The 22,098-nt window shown below is 38.2% G+C and overlaps 1 long non-coding RNA gene across 1 annotated transcript in view; it reads right to left on the bottom strand.

Annotated features, from left to right (window-relative positions):
- LOC104660496 overlaps window positions 1-22,098 on the bottom strand; it is a 325,315-nt gene that overhangs the window by 210,646 nt on the left and 92,571 nt on the right. The gene's annotated exons all lie outside the window — the stretch shown is intronic.

Genomic DNA, 22,098 nt, shown 5'->3' with positions numbered 1-22,098 from the left:
GACACATATCTCAAGTTAGACCCATGAGAATTCCACCTGAGGTTTTGCTGGACTGATGTGAAATGTTATGTTTTGGCTGGGATTAATAAATTGGTAAAACACAAGCCTAGAGTTCTGAAACCAGCCAAGCCTAAAGTCAACACATTTCCTGGACCCTTGAAGAATATCAGCCACTAAATTCCTAGGACTTCAATTGCCTTACAACAAATTATAATTTACCAATGTGTCCATTTATTCTCCTTTTTATTGAAATTCTAAGTCTCCACTGTTCTTTTACATGCTGATGTCCTTCAGATTAGAATTTAGGAGGAAAATTCTGACTGGGAGGTGGTCTGTCCAGAGCCCCAACCACTCTCTGGTCTAATCGCACCTCCAAATGGACAAAGAGAACATCTGAAATGAAGAGCCCTAGAAATACCACTTCCAAATTCCAATAAAAGGCAGAAGTATTTGCTGAACATCTCACTACGCCATGAATTCAAAAAAAATTGTGGCTTAGACAAAGTTGGCATGGGGTAGAGTCCTGCTGAATAGATTGAGACATCAGAGAATGGGCCCTTGGGCCACGCCTGGCACACGCTCCGAGGACATGGCCTGATGCCATGGCTCCCCCTCTGTCTCAATGCTCCATTAACACCTGGAGTGGAACTCAGGAGCTAGAGCAGGTTGCACTTGAAAAATAACCTCAGCATCATGGATGGGCTTGAAAAATGAAGAACAATGTTCTGCATCTCTTGACCCCACTCTAGCCATTAAATCTAGTAGGAACTAACACCTATTGTGTGTTGCTGGACCAAGCAAGGTACTGAGTACTTTTCCGGCATCAGCCCCTCTAACCCCCATCACAACCCTGTGTGGTATAAGTCAAATGGGGCGTAGAAAACTTACAGAGCTTCCCTGGATAACTCAGCAGGGCTCAGACCAAGTAGAATGACCCAGGTGCTCAATCACAATCTTGACTGTTCTTTGTAGCAAAGAATAAGAACGGTGCCTGGATCACGGCTTTAAAACTGAAAATTAATGTTACAACTGGGAAGAAGCCTCAACATCACTTAGCATGATGGAAAAGCTGAGGTACAGGGAATGACATGACTTCCCCAAAGTCACACAGCAAGTGAAAGCACGGGGTGATGAAATTTGGTCCTGGTCCACCAATTCTTTCTCAGCAAACACCCTGTTGTTTTAGGATATATGCACACCACACCACATACAGGCATCACCAGTATAGATGCACAGATATCAAAGTTCTAAAATATTTCCAGACCAGTTCGCAAACTGCACTGTCCAGAGACTATCTCCCTCTCCCTTCAGGATTCCTGACCTCCCCACAATTAATCAATTAAAGGGTTAAGGTTTAGCATCACAGGGGGCCCCCAGGACCCTGCTCCATCCCAATGACCAGCATCCATTCTGAGTAGTCAACACCTCTGCTGTTTCAATGAAGTGTTTTTAATATGAGTCCTTTACTAATATAAAAGCCAGCACAGATTATGGGAACGTCATGGGTGAATTGCAGGACACATCTCAGTCATTAACATTATTATCTCAAATATAGACAAAAGTTGATCATGCTAACTGTGCCCAAGACAACAGGGAGAGGCCAGAATGGGGAAAGTTCATCTCTGGCATTCAGGGATCTGGAAGCCTTTCCCTCCTCTTCCAGACAGCATTCAAGGGTACTAGGTTAAGAGATGCCCTCCCTGCAGAGAGGAAACGTTCAGGGTGTCTGAATTGTCTATGGGAGGCAAGATAGGTCTTGCCTCTCTCACCTTCCCTGTTTCTTTCTGGATGGCAGCCTCAAGCCACGGGAGCTAAACTGACAGCTGGGAAATACAAGGACAGGAAAGCTTGCCAGACACAGGGACAGGCAGGCCAAGGCTCCTTTCAAAGTCAGCGGGAAGTAGAAACACATCAGCTCTGCCAGTGACTAGAGACCAAAAAGGACCAGTGGAGCCACACTTTCTGACTCTTCTCAGCGGCAGAGATGGATAAGTGAATTGCTTATGGAAGAGAGGCCCTAATGCATATCTTGCCCACCATGAGTCAAGTGTGCCCTGCTAGTCAGTCTGAAACCACCTAGATCCTAATGGTCTGCCTTCATAAGATGATGGTATATTGGTCAGTTTTCACAGTGCTATAAAGAACTACCTGAGACTGAGTAACTTATGAAGAAAAGAGGTTGAATTGACTCAGAGTACTGCAGGCTTAACAGGAAGCATGACTAGAAGGTCTCAGGAAACTTACAATCATGGCAGAGGGCAAAGGGGAAAGAAATGCATCTTAACATCTTACCATAGCAGCAGGAGAGAGAGCGAAGGGGGAAGTGCCACACACTTTTAAAACATCAGATCTTGTGAGAACTCACTATCATGAGAACAGCAAAGGGGAAATCCACCCCGGTGGTCCAATCATCTCCCACCAGGCCTCTGCCCCAACACTGAGAATTACAATTCAACATGCGATTTGGGTGGAGACACAGAGTCAAAACATATGAGACAGTTTGCAGAGGCCTGACTGAGATTATTGCTGTCTTAAGACCCTGAGTATTGTGGTGTTACAATGGATAATGTTACAAAGCAATGGATAAGGTGATGCCTTTATTTGCATTTAGCTTTATGATTGTATCGGAACTACACTGTATTTATTACAGGACAATGAGAATAGAATCAACGCAGACTTAATAAATGTACGTCATATAAGGGATAAAGTTTTCCAGTGGTTTAAATAGAGAAACGTGATAGGAAAATGGCTCATCACACCCAACTCAGTGTTTCAGATGGGCTGATCTCAAATGAATCTATTTTTTCTAAGTGAGCATCTATATTTTTTAAATTGATACATGGTATTTGTACATGTTTATGGGCTACATGTGATGTTTTGTTACAGGTATATAGTGTACAGTGATCAAATCAGGGTATTTAGCACTATCCATCACCTCAAGTAGTTACCATTTCTTTGCACTGGGAATATTTCAAGTCCTCTCTTCTAGATATTTATTTTGAAATATACAATAGATTGTTATTAACTGTAGTTACCCTATTCCACTATTGAACATTAGGCCATATTCCCTCTATCTAACTGTATGTTTGTACCCATTAACCAGTCTCTCTTCATCCCTCCCTCAACCCCCACACCCTTCCCAGCCTCTGGTATTTGTCATGGTAGTCTCTGCCTTCAAAGGAATTTTTGTTCAGTCAAAACCATGCTCATAGCCTGGCGCAGTGGCTCACGCCTGTAATCCCAGCACTTTGGGAGGCCGAGGCAGCTGGATCACTTGATGTCAGGAGTTTGATACCAGCCTGGCCAACATGTAAAACTCTGTCTCTATGAAAAATACAAAAATTAGCCAGGCATGCTGATATGCACCTGTAATCCCAGCTACTGGGGAGGCTGAGGCAGGAGAATCACTTGAACCTGGGATGTGGAGGTTCCAGTGAGCCAAGATCGTGCCAGTGCACTCCAGCCTGGGTGACAAAGCAAGACTTTGTCTCAAAAACAACAACAACAACAAAACCACCATGCTCATGCAGCAAACAGCTACTAGGTTTCAGCAAAACAACTTTGCAACTACATTTAACAAATGCAGTCATTTTTTATTTTATTGGTTTTGTGTTGCTTTAATTTTTCCTCTGATTTAATATGACCTTTTTAATTGTTTACATCTAGTTTTATATGTATACATTTAGGTAACATAAAATGATTCAAGTCAACACCAGAGACTACAATTATTTTTTCTTTAAATGAAATCTTAAGTTTGAGAATCAGTAAGGGAAGCTCTTAAGAAAGGCATAGGTATCTGTAACATACTAGCATCTCATTAACCACTGTTAAATGAAGCACTATTCACCCTAGAACATTCTTCATAATTGCCTACATATGAAGCAGTTCAATTGTACATCTTGGGGTTAGTGTATGCGCATTTAAGTCTCCCAGTTTAAGCCTTGTTTGAAATCCCTGTTAATGACAATGGTTTTCTAAGAATGTTAGTACATAGAGCTCTACTTTTTTGATTGACAGTCATTTATTCCTCCTGTTTACCAGTTGATGGTTTATTACCACAATAACAATACAGGTTAAGCATCCCTAATCTAAAAACCCAAAATCTGAAATGCTCCTAAATCCAAAGCTTTTGAGCATCATGATGACACCACAAATGGAAAATTCCACACCTGACCTCATGTGATGGGTCCCAGTCAAAACAAAGTGAAAGCTTTCTTTCATGCACAAAAATACTTAAAGTATTACATAAAATTACCTGCTACACGTATAGGGCATACATGAAATATAAATTCATACAAATATGAACTTATATATGCCAATATTCCAAAATCAAAACCCACAACACTTCTGTTCCCAAGAATTTGGATAAGGGATACTCAGCCTGTAATACCAATTATTTATTGTAGTATTGAAATACTTCACAAATATGGTGTTAAACATTTTATTTATGTTATTTCATTTAACCCACACAATTTACTCAATGACTTAAGTAAAACTGTCGTTTTACAGAGACTTAGAAGGATTGTCATTTGTCCAAAGTTAACATAACTGGAAATGAAGGAGCTGAGATTGAACCCAGATGTGTCTTCCTTTATCAACTCAGTTTTTTAACTTCTTTAAATTTTCTCGATTGTCCTTACTTTCTGGGTTTACAGTATTTCCATAAAGCTAAGTTGTCGTCAGTTGTAAGACAGTCCATTGTGTATGTGCCAATACAATGAGCACAGGCTGACAAACTGTAACACTGAGCTTTACCATTAGAATTTTTATTTCATATTGATCAAAAGTGCTCTATTTAATAAACAGTCCTAGTGATATATATACATACATATACATATTTATCTAACATTACGTCTGTGCACATGAAAAAAAGAAAAGCAGAGGAGTCCAGCTTTTCTTAATCATGTTTTAGATCAAGTTCACCAGTGTCTGTCTTTTCATAGTATCATTCTCCATGTCAGCAAGGGCATTGATGGTGTAGTGTTTCTTAAAAGAATGTTCCATTTTTGGATCTAAAGTTTTCTTCCAATCTGCTGCCATTCTTTGCACAGGTTTTGATATGTGTGTGCAGGCAAAGTCAACACTTCTCATTTAAATATACAAAATACACATCTTGGAGTCAATGAAATACGATATTATTATGCTTACTGTAGATTATGTTAAAAAAATCAACCATCCACAAAGGTAAGGAGTATTTTACAATGTTTTGGTTACACTGGGCACCTAGATCTAATATCATATTTTAGCCTGCTAAGAATCATTAGAATGTATTTATGTTCCTTTACTTACATTATCTCCATTTATTGAATGCTTATGATATATTGGTCTAGAGTCTTTGCACGTATTTACTCATTAAACTGAAGGAAAAGCTACATTGTCCCATTGAAGAAAATAAGGTCAGAGAGTTTAGATAACATGTTTAAAATCACATTGCTTCTTAAGTGGCAAAGCTACAATTTGACTTCAATCTCTCTAACACCAAACTCCATTCTACTAACTACCACATGACGCTACAATCCACATAAACACACACATTATTAGTGTCAGAATTGGCAGCTGATATTAATGGTCCTTATTATATGCTATGTAATAAGCTATTTCTATTTCCCTTAGCCTTCCTTCTGCCTGCATGTGAATATATAAAGTATTATGAACATGAATTCTTATTGACTCCTGTCCCCAAGGCCAAATATGAACAGTAACCCTCAGGGACTGATCTGGAGGTAATGGGCCAGTATTTCCTACATCCTGGCAATGTATCACTCCCCTGACCATCTTGCTTTAAAGGTTTCTCGGAATTATCTATAAAAATGACCACAGTCCTGGCTGTTTTATAGTACTCTTACGGAAGATAGGTCCATGCATTCCCTTTTTTAAACAAACCATCAGAAAATTTCATTTTGGCAATCATTTTATAGGAAATTCACCTTGGTTTCTTTACATGTTTATGACCCATAATATGAAAGGAAAATGTGCGGTTGTTTTATGTTGAACCCAAAGCAAAAGATTTCATTACTTAGCTGCCGTGCAATATAGCCATACTTAGGTCATTATTTTACCTTTAAAATAAGAAAAATAATTTCAGAGGAACTCTGACTTCATTTTATAGTCTGGAAGTCAATGGCACAAATAGTTAGCATTACTCCTAAACTTTTTGCTATGGAAATAATGAATCTAGGAACTACTTTGAAAGTCAAGTGAAACAGCTTTTATAATGTTAGCTCATGGATTTGGAAAACCTTTATTTAAAGGCTCCTCACATGGTAGCTGTGAGGAGTGTCTTTTAATAATTCAGTCCAGGTGTTTAGAAACAAGAACAGGATATCTGTCATTTCTAGAGCCTGTAAATCAGACTTGGTTGGAGAGATGTCAGCTTCATCTGTGAAGACTTTGAGATACTGTGAACAAATGTCTAGCCAAATGGGATGCGTCATTTAGGAAGATTTCCATGTTCTTTCTCCCAACTGCCTAAGTCTCAGTGTCTGTCACTACTATCTCCTTAGCTGCCTATACAGAAAATTATTCTCGATATTCCCCTCTTATTTGATCCCTATATCCAATTGATCTTTGAGTCTTACCAATTCCACCTCCTCGATAACTCCCTAATCTGCCTACATCTCTCCATCCTGACTGTCAATACTCACAGTCACCACCATGGCTCACCTGGACAACTGACCCAGCTTCTACCTCATCTAACTGATGCTTTCTGCCTCTGGTCCTGCTTTTTGTGAAGGGAAAAATCTAATTATATCACTCCCTGGCTTAAACTCTTCAGTGACTTCCTGCAGCTCTCAAAATAAGGCCCAAAGAGTACCATATATTGTCCAAGGCTCCTAATGATGAGGCCCCTATCAAATTCCCAAGCCGCATTTCTCTCCCTTTTCACTCCCATGTTTCCCTGCTCCAGTGAAATGGAACAACTTTTAGCAACTCAAATATTCTACCTTCAAGTTCTTATGCATGGGGTTTCCCTGCCTAAAATATCTGTCTGTTTGAAGCGCAAGGTTAGCTTTTACATCCTCTTAGGATGACTTCGGCCATTCCCAGGCTGGTTTCATGCCCCCTGCCATGTGCTCTTACTTCTTTATGATTATCCTATCACTTCATGGATTCTACTATAATTACCCACGTTTGTGCCTCCCCTACCAGCCATAAATTTCTTGAGAGAAGAAGCAGTCTTTTACTCACTGTCATATGACAGGGCAGTGATTTCCATACTGTGTACAGCACTGATGGTACAGAGAATGATTTCACAGATACTCTCTTTAAAGCTTTTTAAAATTGTTCTACTTTTTGAAATACATACTTTCTCTTTATAACAAGCTTGTTTTCTTCAAGAACCTCAGATGCACAGATTTGGATTAACTACAACACTTATTCCATGACACAGCCGTTATTGGTCCTTTCCTCACCCACTTGTATTTATTTTGCTAGTTATTTTATACCGTAATCAGTACCCCTAAACTCACCATGCAAGAGAAAAGCTAAGATCTTCACAGTCGTGGACATTATTCATCTATCAATACCACACCTGTTCTGTCCTTTTGCATCCCTCTATCTGACCCTGTGTGCCATGCTCACCATTCTCCTGCCTTCTTTTTAAATTTTTTAATTGCCTCTATATTTATCTCTAAGCTTTATTTCCTTATGTTTGGTTGTTTTAAACTTTATAAAAAGGGTATCATGCTTACACAATATTTAGGAACTTTTTTCACTTAATATATTGCTGATAGTATCCATATTGTTGATGTTGCTGCAGGTCATTTGGTTTGATTGCCATATTTCATTCCATTTATGAATATACTACAGTTTACGCACCCACTCGCCGATCGATGAGCACCTGGGTTATCTACAGGCTTTTGCCGCTGTGAGCAGCAGTGCTCTGAACACTCGTGTGCATCTCTCCTGAGTGTGTGCAAGCTTTTCAACGGGGTAGAACTTCTGGGTCAGAGAGTATGGGAATAATGGATAATGGATATGGAGAGGGGATAATGGGTATGGATAATGCCAAACTCGAATCCAATGGGATGGCACCAACTTATACTCCTACCAGTAACAAATATGAAATCCTGTGGTTCTACATCCTTTCCCATACGTGGCATTGTCAGCATTTTACATTTGGGCTTCTCAAGTATCTATAAAATGGTATCTCATCTAATCTAGATTTGTATTTTCCTCATCACTAATAACACTAAAAATTTATTCATGCATCTATTGCATACATGTGTTTATCTCTTCTGTGAAAGGCCTATTTCTGTTTTGTGCTCATTTTTCTTTAGACTTGTTTGTGCTACTCTTGCTGATTTTTAGTCACTTTAGCATATTTTGATTCAAATTATTTGTAGATTGTGTGTACCTACTGCAGATTATCTTGTTGCAGTCTGCAATTTACCTTTCAGTATCTTTAAGTTTTCATAATGAATAAAAGTTCTTACTATACACGTTTATCAATGTTTTCTCTTATAGTTAACTGTTCTTTATATCTCCCTAAAGAAATATTTCCCAACTAGTATTGGTTTTCTTTTTATAAGAGTAATATAGCATTTGCTTTAAAACTACATTTGAGTAAAAATGAGACATTTTAAAGAAAAACTGAAATGCTCCAAATTATGCACAGTATATAGCACAATTCATAATAGTGATGTGTAAATAATTGAAGTTTGGGAGACATTAACCATGTTCTCAAAATAGCATAAATTTATATTGAATAAATGAGCTCAGTTATTCATGCAGTAATTCAATTAACATATGTTTCAAATGATTCTCTCAGAGTTTCTATGTTTGAGACCTCCAGCTGGATCCTCTAGAAATGTTTGCTAAAACTATTTGAAGACACTCATCTAAGAGGGGTGTGTGTGTGTGTGTGTGTGTGTGTGTAACTGTGTGTATGTATAGAAGATACAAAAGTAATAGAAGAGAAGCAAAGAGCTAGGTGAAACCTTAAGGATGCTCGTTTTATGGTACATATGTGAAAACCAAACCTAGGCTTGTCCAAGTTCAGGAACAGGTTGCACACCAGAGTGGGATTAGAGTATTGCTTAGTCATCAGCTCCCAGCATCTCCCCTGGTGAACTTCAGCCATAAGGATATGCTTCTCAGAGTGAGCAGGAAGTCTTTGCATTTATCAGCACTGATGGCTTAGTTTGCATGTTTTTCCCCTCTCTTTCCAAATCAAAAAATATGCAATTCCTAGTCCTTTGCATTAAACTCCATACCTCACATATGACATTCAACAATACCAAAGTAGACTTTTCCATAATATGGCAGTAAGTGAAATTTCGCAGCTCCTTAACTCATGAAGTAGGTTGTGGTGGAGGTGTCTGTATTTGAGCTGCTTTTGAACTAGAACCTACTGCTGTCCACACATGTTTAAGGTGCTAGGCACATCATAGGCATTCAGCCAGAACTTGCTGGAATAAACTAAGATACTCTGTGGAAACAGGAAGACTAATAAGAACATTCACCCTCCAAGTTGTTTAAACAGATGGTTTATTTTTGAAAGACAAAAAAAAAAAATGTGTAAAAGAAACTAAAATTAGGGTTGATCTCAGCTGATCCTCATGGTGCTAGGGAAATGGTGTTTTGGGCCAGCTGTCATGTGATTAGAGTGGGCCATTTTTCTCCTTTTTCTAAGATTATATTTTGGGGACATCTTGGTACTGGCTTTTCTTTACTGACTCATTTGAAAGAGACTTATATATATATTGTAAACTCTATGTCTGGAGCTAAAGAAAGGAAAGAAATAGAATAAAATGCTTCTCTATCTTAAAAGCTATCCATGACCTCAAGTCCACCCCAAATGGACCTGCCCATCTGTTTCTTTTTCTCTCTTTAGCTCTTACCCAGGACAAGGCAGGACGTAGCAACATGGTCATTTTGATGTAAAATTGTAATTTAAAATGATCTTTTTAACTCAACTTTTTACCTAAAATATGAGAATAACCAAACTCTCTGAGGCTCATTTTGTGACTCACCAACCCTATACCCATTGCTCCTACCCTCTTCCTATGAGGGCAAATGTAAAGACCCAAGGCAGAGGCAACAGGAAGTTGGGTCTGAGGGATGGAGTGAGGATGTCTGTTTTTTTCCTCACTTTGGTAATATGTTCAATATGGAAGTTCAACAATGTATTTTTTAATTTTAAAATTTATAACATTCTATGGATGGGTACAGTGGCTCATGCCTGTAATCCTAGCACTTTGGGGGCTGAGATTGGAGGGCTGCTTGAGCCCAGGAGTTTGAGACAAACCTGGGCAACATGGTGAAATCTTGTCTCTGCAAAACATATACAAAAAATTAGCCAGGTGTGGTAGTGCACAACTGTAGACCCAGCTACTCAGGAGGCTGAGGTGGGAGGATCACCTGAGCCCAAGGAGGTCAAGACTGCAGTGAGCCAGAATTGTACCACTGCACTCCAGCCTGGGTGACAGAGTAAGACCCTGTTTTCAAAAAAAAAAAAATTATAACATTTAATAATATAAAAGTCTATATACTCACATCCATGTAGTATACAGAATATTGTTACATACACCCTGTGTATCCATCATCCAGTTCAAGTAATAAAACCTTTCCAGTCCTACTGCAGCTGCCCATATTAATCCCCCTTTCCTCTTATTTATTTCTTCAAAAGTGTTTATTTGAGTGACTGTTACGTGTCAAGTAATGTTCTAGGCACTGGAAAACAGTACAATTAAAAATAAAACAGACAAGAAGCCCTGAACTCATGGAGCTTTTATGAAAGGAAACTATTCTTCTGAATTTTGGGTTCATCATTCTCTTTTCTTCCTCATGCTTTTTCTATGTGTATAAGAATTTCTAAACAATTTATGTAACTTTACTATCATACTGCATGAATTCTTCTAAGTTTTGTTTCTTTCACTTAATATTTTTGTGCATGAAGTTTGAATTCATTAATGTTCAGTTTTCATGGTCTTACATTATGTGAATATTTCACAGTTTATCCATTTTCCTGTTTATGGATATTTAGATTATCTTTAGTTTCACTATTGCAAACAATGCTCCTATGAAATGGTATCAACCATTTGAATACAGGAAACCCTTGACCAACACAGGAGTCAGGGGCACCACCTCCATCGCAGTAAAAAATCCAGGCATAACTTTTGATTTCTGTAAAACTTCACTACTAATAGCCTGAGGTTGGCCAGAAGAAGCCTTACCAATATCATAAACAGTCAATTAACATATAAATACACTAGTATCAACAAATATTTATGCATTCAGGACATAGCTTTTCTTAATTTTTGCAACATTTTTAGGCTACATGGTTTGTCTGTGAGTTTTTTCAAATTGTTGCAAATCTCCAAAAAATTTTCCAGTATATGTATTGAAGAAATGTGCATGAAAATGGACCCACGCAGTTTAAGCCTATATTGCTAAAGGATCAACTATATACCAGTTGTGTTTCTCCATTCTGCTACTGATAGACATATGGGTGGTTCTCATTTGTTGCCTGTTATGAATAAAGCTGTTGTGAACATTAGTCTTTCAGTAGGTATATGTTTTCACTTCTCCTTGTTAAATGCCTAGGAGTGAAATTGCAGTGTCATATGGGAAACGCATGTTTGACTTCATAAAAAAACTGCCAAAATGTTTTCCAGAAAAAAAAAAGCTATACCATTTTACACACCTAGTTTCAATGTATGGGGGTCCCAGTTGTTCCACATCCGTGCCAACACTTGCTATTATTAGTCATTTTCACTCTAGCCATTCTAGTACTGTGAAATGGCATCTTATTGTGGTTCAATGTGCATTTTCCAGAAGACTAGTGGCGTTAGGTGTCTTCTCATATGTTTATTAACTTTATATCTTCTTTCATAAAGTGCCTTTTCAAGTCTTTGGCCTGTTTTGTTTTTTTTTTTTTTTTTTATTGAGTTGTCATTTCTTATTGAGTTTGGGAGTTCTTTGTATATTCTGAATCATATATTCCAGATACAAGTCCCCTGTCAGAGTCGTGTATTAAGAATATTTTACTCCAGTCTGTAGCTTTCCTTTTGACTTTCCTAAAGGTATCCTTTCAAGAGTAGAAAGTTTTTATTTTGATAAAGTCTAATTAATGTTTTTCATTTATTTTAACCTAAGAATCTTTGCCTACTCTAAAGTTAAAAATAAATCTTTTATTCTACAAATATTATAGTTTTGGCTTTTATATTTAGACCTGAAATCTATTTCGAATTAATTTTGGTTTTTGGCATGAGGAAAACATCAAAATTAATTTTTTAATATGAATGTCCAGTTGTTCCCACATCACTTATTATAAGAAAAAAACTTTACTTTTTCAGTGTAATTACTTTAAAATCTTTTCAAAAAATCAATTGTGGGCTGGTGGGTCTATTTCTGAATTTTCTTCTGTTCCATTGATCTATATGTCATTTGTATTTCAAGACCACATTGTCATGATGAGCAGAGCTTTATAATAAGCCCAAAAATTAGGTAATGTAAGTCTCCCAACTTTGTTCTTTTTGAAAATTGTTTTGGCTATTCTTGGTCATTTGTGTTTCTGTATAAATTATAAAATAAACTTGTTAATTTCTACATAAACATTTCCTGATATTTTGACTAGGATAGCACTAAATCTGTAAACAAATTTGATACAACTAATATCTAAACAATACTCAGTGTACCAGTCCATGAACACAGTATGTCTCATTATTTATCTAAGTCTTTTTCAGTTTCACTGAGCATGCTTAATGATTTTCAGTGTGGACATCTTGAACATGTTTCATTCGGTTTCTTCCTAGATACTGGCATTTTTTTATGCTTTTGGTTTACCTTTAAGATAACCTTTTAATTTGGGAATATTTTCAGATTTACAAAAAATTGTGAGGCTAGCACAGAGAATTCCCATATACTCTATGGGAACCAATATATAACTCCTGTTATTAATGTCTTACCTTAGTGTGGTACATTTGTCACAATTAATTAACCAAGATTGATAACTTATTGTAAACTAAAGTCTATACTTTATTTAGACTTCCTTAGTTTTTACCTAGTATCCTTTCTCTGTTCCAGGATCTCATCCAAGGTACCATATTACATTTAGTTCTTATGTATTCTTAGGCTCCTTTTGGCTGTGACAATGTCAATTTACTTTTTATTATCTTCACGATATTATAATTTTTCTCCAAAATGGTAGGGATACTGAATATCCACATGTAAAAGAATAAAGCTGGACCCCAACCTCACACAATAACAAAAATTAACATTAAATGTATCAATGACCTAAATATGAAAGCTAAAACCATAACAACTCTTAGAAAAAAGGACTAAATCTTCATGACCTTGAATTTGGCCATAGGCTCTTAGATAAGATACAGCAACAAAACAAAAAAATAGATAAACTAGACTTCACCAAAATAAAAACATTTTTATAATTTCAAAGGCCATTACCAAGAAAATGAAAAGACAGCCTATAAAATACAATAGAATATTTTGTAAATCATATATCTGATAAGGATCTAGCATGGAGAGTATATAAAGAGCTCTTACAACACAACAATAAAAAACCAATTTAAAAGTACACTAATGCCTTGAATAGACATTTCTCCAAAGAAGATATATCCAACCAAGAAATGGCCAAAAAGTACATGAGAAGACATTTGACATCACTAAGCATAAGAAAAATGTAAACCAAATACACAATGATAGCTACTTCATACCTACTATGATGACTACAATCAAAAAATGAAAATAAAAGTACTGGTGAGAATGTGGAGAAATTAAAGCTCACATACATTTTATGGTATGAATGTAAAGGCTCAGACACCATGGAAAACAATTTGACAGTTCTTCAAAATGTTAAACACAGAATTGCCATGTGATCCAGCAATTCTATTGCTAGGTATATACCTACAAGAATTGAAAAAGGTACTCAAAGAGGTACATGTACATGCATGTTCATAGCAGCACTATTCATAATAGCCAAAAGGTGGAAACAACCCACATGTCCATCAACAGAGGTAAAGATAAGCAAACTGTGGTATATCCATACAATGGAACATTATTCAGCCTTAAAAAAGAATGAAGTTTTGATACATGCCACAATGTAGATGAACCGTGAAAATATTGTTCTATGTGGAAAAAGCCAGACACAAAAGGTCACATATTATATTATTCCATTCATAGGAAAAACCTATAGAGATAGAACATAAATTGTGGTTACTAGGGGTCAGATTTGGGGAGTAGAGGGTGACTGCTTCCCAGGCACATGCTTTCATTTTGGAGTATGAAAATGTTTTGGAACTAGATAGAGGTGGTGGTTGCACAACATTGTTAATGTACTAAATGCCACTGAATTATTCACTTTTAAATGACTAATTTTATATTAGGTAAATTTTACCTCAATAAAAAAAATACTTAAAAAATGGTAGGGATGTTTGTCTATTTGATCACTGCTGTATCTCTAGCTACTTTAAGAGTACCTGACATGCAGAAAGCCCTCGATAAATATCACTGAATGAATGCAATACAGCACGTGTTTTTTAAGCTTAGGAATTGTATTGCATAGCTGTAGCTAAAAAAAAGAAAAGTCTAAATTTACCACTATAAAAAATTTCTAAACTCAGACGTGAGTTATAGCGAAAATTCAGCAGCCACAATTTCCCAGAAAGATAGAAGATAGGCCCAGATGCTAGAAAACAACATTTGCATCCACTGTCATTCCTGTTTCCTTTTGCTTTTCTTTTTTTAAAACATTTTATTTTATTTGTCCTGCTTTCTTTTTCTAGAAAGCTGAAACTGCAGACCATGGCTAAGACTACTGACATTCCACTATCTTCCTACCAAGTATACCCCAACAAGTATAAAGTTTATTTGCTATATTTACTATAAACAAAACACCATGTGCTTGTCTTAGCTTGGGCTGTTGTAACAGAATATCATAAAATGAGTGGGTTAAACAACAGGAATTTATTCATTACAGTTCTGGAAGCTGGGAAGTTCAAGATCAAGGTGTTGGCTCACTTGGCTTCCCAGGGAAGGTGCTCTTCCTGACATGCAGATGGCAGCCTTCTCTTTGTATCCTCATATAATGGGAAGAGATGAGGAGTGGGGAAGCTCTTTAGGGTATCTTTTTATAAGGGCACTAATCTCATCATGAAGTACCCATCCATATGACATCATCTAAATCTAATTATCTCCCAAAGGCACTATCTCCAAATACCATCACACTGGGGGTTAGGGCTTCAACATATGACTTCGGGGGAACCAAGTTTCAGTCCATTGTAGTACAGCAAAGCTGAGCTATTATATAAGCTATTATGAGTACTGTGGATTAGCTTTGCCAAGAACTACATAAATAAAACAAGGCAGAATACAGAGCAAGACAGTTATTCAAAATATGTAGAGATAAATACAGCAGGAGTCTTATTTAGCCTCTATTTTAGTTTTTAGCATTTATGATGTATCAGACACTCGAAGTGGTACTTTTCTTTTTTTAATTCTTCTTTAAGTTCTGGGATAAATGTGTAGAACATGTAGGTTTGTTACATAGGTATACATGTGCCATGGTGGTTTGCTGCACCCATCAACCCCGCATCTACATTAGGTGTTTCTCCTAATGCTATCTTTCCCCTTGTCCCCCACACCCTAACAGGCCCTGGTGTGCGATGTTCCCTTCCCTGTGCCCATGTGTTCTCATTGTTCAACTCCCACTTATGAGTCAGAACATGCAGTGTTTGGTTTTCTGTTCCTGTGTTACTTTGCTGAGAATGATGGTTTCCATCTTCATCCACGTCCCTGCAAAGGGCATGAACTCATCCTTTTTTATTGCTGCATAGTATTCCATGGTGTATATGTGCCACATTTTCTTTATTCAGTCTAACATTGATGCACATTTGAGTTGGTTCCAAGTCTTTGCTATTGTGAACAGTGCCACAGTAAACATACGTGTGCATGTGTCTTTATAATAGAATTATTTATAATCCTTTGGGTATATACCCAGTAATGGGATTGCTGGGTCAAATGGTATTCTAGTTCTAGATCCTTGAGGAATCACCACACTGTCTTCCACAATGGTTGAACTAATTTACACCCCCACCAGCAGTGTAAAAGCATTCCTATTTCTCCATATCCTCTCCAGTATCTGTTCTTTCCTGACTTTTTAATGATCACCATTCTAACTGGTGTGAGATGGTATCTCATTGTGGTTTTGATTTGCATTTCTTCAATGACAGTGACAATGAGCTTTTTTCATGTTTGTTGGCTGCATAAATGTCTTCTTTTGAAAAGTGTCTGTTCATATCCTTCACTCACTTTTTGATAGGGTTATTTTCTTGTAAATTTGTTTAAGTTCCTTGTAGATTCTGGATATTAGCCCTTTGTCTGATGGATAGATCTTTAATCTATCTTCAGTTGACTTTTGTATAAGGTGTAGGGAAGGAGTCCAGTTTCGGTTTTCTGCATACAGCTAGCAAGTTTTTCCAGCACCATTTACTAAATAGGGAATCCTTTCCCCATTGTTTGTTTTTGTCAGGTTTATCAAAGATCAGATGGTTGTAGATGTGTGACATTATTTCTGAGGCCTCTATTCTGTTGCATTGATGCATATATATATAATATGTTATATATATACACACACACACACACACACACACACACACACACACCAGTACCATGCTGTTTTGGTTACTGCAGCCTTGTAGTATAGTTTGAAGTCAGGTAGCATGATGCCTCCAGCTTTGTTCTTTTTGCTTAGGATTGTCTTGGCTATATGGGCTCTTTCTGGTTCCATATGAAATTTAAAGTAGTTTTTTCTAATTCTGTGAAGAAAGTCAATGGTAGCTTGATGGGAATAGCATAAATCTATAAATTACTTTGGGCAGTATGGCCATTTTCACAACATTAATTCTTCTTATCCATGAGCATTGAATGTTTTTCCATTTGTTTGTGTCCTTTCTTATTTCCTTGAGCAGTGGTTTGTATTTCTCCTTGAAGAGGTCCTTCACATCCCTTGTAAGTGTGTTCCTAGGTATTTTATTCTCTTCATAGCAATTTTGAATGGGAGTTAACTCATGATTTGGCTCTCTGTTTGTCTATTATTGGTGTATAGGAATGTTTGTGATTTTTGCACATTGATTTTGTATCCTGAGACGTTGCTGAAGTTGCTTCTCAGCTTAAGGAGTTTGAGGGCTTTTTTTAGATGGGGTTTTCTAAATATACGATCATGTCATATGCTAGCAGAGATAATTTGACTTCCTCTCTTCTATTTGAATACCCTTTATTTCTTTCTCTAGCTCGATTGTCGTGGCCAAAACTTCGAATATTATGTTGAATAGGAGTGGTGAGAGAGGGCATCCTTGTCTTGCGCCGGTTTTCAAAAGGAATGCTTCCAGCTTTTGCCTATTTAGTATGATATTGGCGGTGTGTTTGTTATAAATAGCTCTTAATATTTTGAGATGTGTTCCATCAATACCTAGTTTATTGAGTGTTTTTAGCATGAAGGGATGTTGAATTTTATTGAAGGCCTTTCTGCATCTATTGAGATATCATGTGGTTTTTGTCACTGGTTCCATTTATGTGATGGATTATGTTTATTCATTTGCATATGTTGAACCAGCCTTGCATGCCAAGGATGAAGCCGACTTGATCGTGGTGGATAAGCTTTTTGATGTGCTGCTGGATTTGGTTTGCCACTGTTTTATTGATAATTTTTGCACTGATGTTAATCAGAGATGTTGGCCTGAAATTTTCTTTTTCTGTTGTGTCTCTCCAGGTTTTGGTATCAGGATGATGCTGGCCTCATAAAATTAGTTAGGGAGGAGTCCCTCTTTTTCTATTGTTTGGAATAGTTTCAGAAGGAATGGTACCAGCTCCTTTTTGCACCTTTGGCAGAATTTGACTGTGAATCTGTCTGGTCCTGGGCTTTTTATGGTTCGTAGGCTATTAATTACTGTCTCAATTTCAGAACTTCTTATTCGTCTATTCTTATTCAACTTCTTCCCGGTTTAGTTTTGGGGAGGGTGTGCGTGTTCAGGAATTTATCCATTTCTTCTAGATTTTCTAGAGTATTTGCATAGAGGTGTTTATAGTATTCTCTGATGGTAGTTTGTGCTTCTGTGGGATTAGTGGTGATATCCCCTTTAAAATTTTTTATTGTGTCTATGTGATCCTTCTCTCTTTTCTTCTTTATTAGTCTGGCTTGTGGTCTATCTACTTTGTTAATCTTTTCAAAAACCAGCTCCTGGATTCATTGAATTTTTTGAAGGGTTTTTTGTGTCTCCATCTCCTTCAGTTCTGCTCTCATCTTAGTTATTTCTTGTCTTCTGCTAGCTTTTGAATTTGTTTGCTCTTGCTTCCCTCATTGTTTTAATTGTGATGTTAGCATGTTGATTTTAGATCTTTCCCACTTTCTCCTGTGGGCATTTAGTGCTATAAATTTCCCGCTAAACACTGCTTTAAGCTGTGTCCCAGAGATTCTGGTACATTGTGTCTTTGTTCTCATTGGTTTCAAAGAACTTATTTATTTCTGCCTTAATTTCGTTATTTACCCAGTAATCATTCAGGAGCAGGTTGTTCAGTTTCCATATAGTTGTGTGGTTTTGAGTGAGTTTCTTAATCCTGAGTTCTAATTTGATTGCACTTTGAAACCAACAAGAACAAACACACAATGTACCAGAATCTCTGGGACACAGCTAAAGAGACTCTTTGCTATGATTTCTATTCTTTTGTATTTGCTGAAGAATGTTTTACTTCCAATTATGTGGTCAATTTTAGAATAAGTGTGAAGTGGTGTTGAGAAGAATGTATATTCTGTTGATTTGGGGTGGAGAGTTCTGTAGATGTCTATTAGGTCTGCTTGGTCCAGAGCTGAGTTCAAGTCCTGAATATCCTTGTTAATTTTCTGTCTCATTGATCTGTCTAATAATGACAGTGGGGTATTAAAGTCTCCCACTATCATTGTGTGGGAGTCTAAGTCTCTTTGTAGGTCTCTAAGAACTTGCTTTATGAATCTGGGTGCTCCTGTATTGGATACATATATATTTAGGACAGTTAGCTTTTCTTGTTGCACTGATCTCTTTACCATTATGTAATGCCCTTCTTTGCCTTTCTTTGTCTATTTTGATCTCTGTTGGTTTAAAGTGTGTTTTATCAGAGACTAGGATTGTGACACCTGCTTTTTTGTGTTTTGTTTTGTTTTATTTTGTTTGTTTTATTTGTTTGTTTTCCGCTTTCCATTTGCTTGGTAAATCCTCCTCCACCCCTTTATTTTGAGTCTGTGTTTGTCTTTGCATGTGAGATGGGTCTCCTGAATACAGCACACCACTAGGTCTTGGCTCTTTATCCAATTTGCCAGTCTGTGCCTTTTAATTGGGGCATTTAACCCATTTTCGTTTAAGGTTAATATTGTTATGTGTGAACTTGATCTTGTCATTATGATGCCAGCTGGTTATTTTGCCCATTAGTTGATGCAATTTCTTCATAGTGTCAATGGTCTTTATATTTTGGTTTGTTTTTGCAGTGGCTGGTACCAGTTTTTCCTTTCTATATTTAGTGTTTCCTTCAGGAGCTCTTGTAAGGCATGACTGGTGGTGACAAAATCTCTCAGCATTTGCTTGTCTGTAAAGGATTTTACTTCTCCTTCACTTATGAAACTTAATTTGGCTGGATATGAAATTCTGGGTTGAAAATTCTTTTCTTTAAGAATGTTGAATATTGTCCCCCCGCCCCTCTTCTGGCTTGTGGGGTTTCTGTTGAGAGATCTGCTGTTAGTCTGATGGGCTTCCCTTTGTGGGTAACCTGACCTTCTCTCTGGCTGCCCTTAACATTTTTTCCTTCATTTCAACCTTGGTGAATCTGAAGATTTTATGTCTTAGGGTTGCTCTTCTTGAGGAGTCTTTGTGGTGTTCTCTGTATTTCCTGAATTTGAATGTTGGCTTGTCTTGCTAGGTTGAGGAAGTTCTCCTGGATAATATCCTGAAGTGTATTTTCCAACTTGGTTCCATTCTCCCTGTCACTTTCAGGTATACCAATCAAATGTAGGTTTGGTCTTTTAACATAGTCCCATATTTCTTGGAGGCTTTGTTCTTTCCTTTTCATTCTTTTTTCTCTAATCTTGTCTTCATGCTTTATTTCATTAAGTTGATCTTCAACCTCTGATATTCTTTTTTCCAATTGATCGATCCAGCTATTGATACTTGTGTATGCTCCATGAAGTTCTTGTGCTGTGTTTTTCAGCTCCATCAGGTCATTTATGTTCTTCTCTAAACTGGTTATTCTAGTTAGCAGTTCCTGTAACTTTTTATCAAGGTTCTTAGCTTCCTTGCATTGGGATGGAACATGCTCCTTTAGCTTGGAGGAGTTTGTTATTACCCACTTTCTGAAGCCTACCTCCGTCAATTCGTCAAACTCATTCTCCACCCAGTTTTGTTCCCTTGGTGGTGAGGAGTTGTGATCCTTTGGAGGAGAAGAGACATTCCAGTTTTTGGAATTTTCATCCTTTTTGTGCTGTTTTTTTCTCATCTTCATGGATTTATCTACCTTTGGTTGTTGCTGTTGCTGACCTTCAGATGGAGTTTTTGTGTAGCTGCCTTTTTTGTTGATGTTGATGCTATTGCTTTCTATTTGTTAGTTTTCTTCTAACAGTCAGGCCCCTTTTCTACAGGTCTACTGGAGTTTGCTGGGGGTCCACTCCAAACCCTGTTTGCCTAGGTATCACCAGCAGAGACTGCAGAACAGCAAAGATTGCTGCCTGCTCCTTCCTCTGGAACTTACTCCCAGAGGGGCACCTGCCAGATGCCAGCCGGAGTTCTCCTGTATGAGGTGTCTGTCAGCCCTTGCTGGGAGGTGTCTCCCCATCAGGAGGCATGGTGGTCAGGGATCCATTTGAGGAGGCAGTCTGTCCCTTAGCAGCGCTTGAGCACTGTGCTGGGAGATCTGCTGCTCTCTTCAGAGCTGGCAGGCAGGAACGTTTAAGCCTGCCAAAGCTCAGCTCAGAGCCACCCCTTCCCCCAGGTGCTCTGTCCCAGGGAGATGGGAGTTTCATCTATAAACCCCTGACTGGGGGCTGCTTCATGTCTTTCAGAGATGCCCTGCCCAGAGAGGAGGAATCTAGAGTGGCAGTCTGACTACAGCGGCTTTGTGAGGCTGCAGTGGGCTCCACCCAGTCTGAATTTCCCAGCAGCTTTGTTTACACTTTGAGGGGAAAACCATCTACTCAAGCCTCAGTAATGGTGGACGCCCCTCCCCCAACCAAGCTCAAATGTTCCAGGTTGACTTCAGACTGCTGCACTAGCAGTGAGAATTTCAAGCTAGTGGATCTTCGCTTGCTGGGCTCCGTGGGGGAGGGATCCGCTGAGCAAGACCACTTGGCTCCCTGGCTGCAGCCCCCTTTCCAGGGGAGTGAAGGGTTCTGTCTTGCTGGTGTTCTAGGCACCACTGGGGTATGAAAAAAAAAATTCCTTATGCAGCCATAAAAAAGGATGAGTTTGCGTCCTTTGTAGGGACATGGATGCAGCTGGAAACCATCATTCTTAGCAAACTATCACAAGAACAGAAAACCAAACACCGCATGTTCTCACTCATAGGTGGGAACTGAACAATGAGATCACTTGGACTAGGGAAGGGGAACATCACACACCGGGGCCTATCATGGGGAGGGGGGAGGGGGGAGGGATTGCATTGGGAGTTATACATGATATAAAGATGAATTGATGGGTGCTGACGAGTTGATGGGTGCAGCACACCAACATGGCCCAAGTATACATATGTAACAAACCTGCACATTATGCATATGTGCCCTAGAACTTAAAGTATAATAAATAAATAAATAAATAAATAAATAAAAAATTCCTGTGGCTGGCTCAGTGTCTGTCCAAATGGCCGCCCAGTTTTGTGCTTGAAACCCAGAGCCCTGGTAGTGTAGGCACACAAGGGAATCTCCTGGTCTGTGAGTTGTGAAGACCGTGGGAAAAGCATAGTATCTGGGCCAGAATGCACTATTCCTCATGGCATGGTCCTTCACAGCTTCCCTTGTCTAGGGCAGGGAGTTCCCTGACCCCTTGCACTTCCCGGGTGAGGTGACGCCCCACCCTGCTTCTGCTCACCCTCCGTGGACTGTACCCGTTATCTAACCAGTTCGAGTGA

The sequence above is a fragment of the Rhinopithecus roxellana genome, chromosome 1 (genome assembly GCF_007565055.1).
Source record: "Rhinopithecus roxellana isolate Shanxi Qingling chromosome 1, ASM756505v1, whole genome shotgun sequence".
Taxonomy (NCBI): domain Eukaryota; kingdom Metazoa; phylum Chordata; class Mammalia; order Primates; family Cercopithecidae; genus Rhinopithecus; species Rhinopithecus roxellana.
Note: the sequence above shows the minus strand (reverse complement) of the source record. Positions and strands in the feature narration are given on the sequence as shown.